Source organism: Bactrocera latifrons, unplaced genomic scaffold (assembly GCF_001853355.1).
Source record: "Bactrocera latifrons isolate USDA-ARS-PBARC rearing strain unplaced genomic scaffold, ASM185335v1 scaffold_213, whole genome shotgun sequence".
NCBI lineage: Eukaryota > Metazoa > Arthropoda > Insecta > Diptera > Tephritidae > Bactrocera > Bactrocera latifrons.
In genome coordinates this window covers 440,658-443,274 of record NW_017535664.1, presented here as the reverse complement: position 1 = coordinate 443,274, position 2,617 = coordinate 440,658, and the positions used below count along the sequence as shown (strand labels likewise).

The following is a 2,617-nucleotide window of genomic DNA, read 5'->3' as shown; positions in this document are numbered from 1 at the left end:
AGATATTCTCACGAAATTTGGCATGAATTATTTTTAAACGTAATAATACAATCTCCGAATAAATGGTCCAGATCGGACCGCTATAGCATATAGCTGTCATACAAACAGATCGATCAAAATCAAGAAAAAGATGTTTTTATACCCTTTTATGCTCTAATAAATGTACGTGTGTACGTGTGAGGGGTATTAGTTCAGCTTCAGTTCAGTCGGAGTTAGCGTTTGTTTCTTATTTTCTCTCTCTTAGCGGTATATATCTCATCTACTTAATTAATTTTTTCTCATTAGCTTTCATATATCCATAAACTTTATACAAATCCCAACAAATTGCTACTTAAGAAACAACTAATTTGGAATAAAACTATATAACTATGATATTATATAATATAAACCTATATGCAACATAGACACCCTTTATTGACAAAAGTATTAATATGGTCATGTGTTACGATATGCCKTTAAAGAGATTACAAGCCAAATTACCATTTTGATGGAGTAGACTTTCATTTCTCCCAAACACCAACACACAAGTTTGTTAAAATAAATTAAAATAATATAAAATTGAAAAAACAAAAAAAAAAAAATATATTTCTTGAAGAAGAGTTTCACTCTCTCAATGCCAATTAATAATGAAAACACTTTTACTTCCGATGACACCCGCACAACAACAACACTAAGAGAGGTTTGCGAATCAAATAAAATTATACCGATCACGTTTCATTGGTTGTTGTTGTTGCACAAATTCAAGCATTGACCGAAATGAACCGTCRTTCTGCGGCATATAAACCGAAACCGAAATAGAGAGGAAAAGACCAATAACGCTGACCAAATTGGAACTTCCACTTGAGCTTGCGCTTTTGTTGGCTTTTTTGCGAAAGTTGCTAGTTTTATTATTGTTATTGTTTTCTTTTTTGTGGTGTTTTTTTGAAGGTTTTAGCGCAGAAATCGAAATATTTCACTTAACAAGTTCCGCCTCGGCCACGGCAAGTGTTCAATTGAGCCGTTTTAGTGCACTACACCTGTGTCGTGTGACTGAACGATGACTGAAGGCGGTGAACGCCAAAGACGTAGGCACCAATGCTGGTGGCGGCCGCGTTGTCGATATGATGAGATAGCTCACGAACATTTTTTTGCGATTTTTCCCTTTTTTACTGCCGTATGTGTGCCTATGTACTACTTCGTGTACAACGCTATCACATGTAGATACATACCGACATACATATGTACATACAGACATGCAGACATACAATTACTGTTATCGATGCACATGTACATGAAATTGATTTTTATTATGAGGTGTCCATGAAAAATGTGTATATGTGCATATGAGCGCGCGTGTAGCAGCATATGGCAAGATGCAAGTGCGAGTAGGGGCAGGGAAATGTCAGGCACGCTGAGCGAAGTAAAAGAAAGTATGAAAATGTACGTAAATTGCAAGCGAATGAAAGTATTAAGCGAAGTGTAGGCGAATGAGAATCAAAAGTGAACATTTCCATAGAATCGCAATAAATTCTTAACAAAAGGAGAAGAGGAAAAGCCAAGCCAAGAAGACATAACAACAACTGTTGCAGAAAAGTAATGTGAGAACATGGTCACTTAAGCGATTGTGTTGAGCGCACACGCGAAATGAATAACAATGAGCGTATCAAATATCAATTCTTGTGCGGAAAGCTCAGCAAAATCAATTAAGAAAATTTATGAATATACGTTTACTGTATATACAGGTTATGTGTAATGAAATAGAAACACTATAGAAGTTTTGAAATATTTGTGTAAGAATATGATTTCACATATGTATGTATAAGCAAAAACGTTAGAGTACGATCCCGAATATACTTAACCAATTCTGCATTAGTTTATTTAACATTTTAAAAAAGTTCTAAGTTCGCTTTCAGAAAATAGTTATTATATTTCCAGTTCATATYCAGTAAATTCATTTTCTTTCAGAGATAATTAGATCTTACATTTGCAACTTATCTAATATTTTCACCATTTCTACTTAAATTTCATCGCAGTTAGGTTATAAAAGTATGTAGAAGAACAAAATTAGTTTATTTCCCCATTTCAATAGACACCAGCTGTATGCACTCCCACATTTTCATAYTCATATGTAGATTAAACTTTTATATGCCTGTCTGCCGACGCTGAATTGCAGACAGGAGAGTGTGAATTGGCGGCAGAATAAGAAATCAGCAGTTGACGCTGCCGGCAGCCAACTTTAATGCACCCGTGATTTGTATGTAAATAAAAACAATAATTTCTCGTTGATAACGCTTTAAAAAGAAATGTACAAGAACACGAAAATACACAGCAAACGAAAGAACACGACGAAGCAGACAATATTCCACATAAAACTTTAAAGCAAAAACAAATAWCCGAAGTGAAACTGAAGCAGAAAAGGGGGAAAAATAGAAACGGCTCTAACATAAGAGAATGGGAAGCCACTGAAGAAAGTAGACGTATTTGAAAACAAATTAGTTTGTAGTAATATTTTAGTATGATGTTAAGTTTTCTATTCTAATTGGGTGTTTATCAATCACATATGGCTAATAATACAATTTTTGAATACATATGTATATCACAGTCTGATCTGAACAATTTTGGTGGAGATTATGCCGTT

At 34.3% G+C, this 2,617-nt stretch overlaps 1 protein-coding gene across 11 annotated transcripts in view; it reads right to left on the bottom strand.

Annotated features, from left to right (window-relative positions):
* The window catches only part of LOC108968386, a 169,698-nt gene that overhangs the window by 100,770 nt on the left and 66,311 nt on the right, over positions 1-2,617 (bottom strand). The window contains exon 1 of one of the 11 annotated variants that reach the window (XM_018932397.1): positions 481-1,020. The exons of the other annotated variants lie outside the window; for them this stretch is intronic. The gene's annotated coding sequence lies outside the window, so the exon portion shown is untranslated. Of the gene's footprint in view, positions 1-480; positions 1,021-2,617 lie in introns of those variants that run through there. 11 annotated transcript variants of the gene reach the window in all.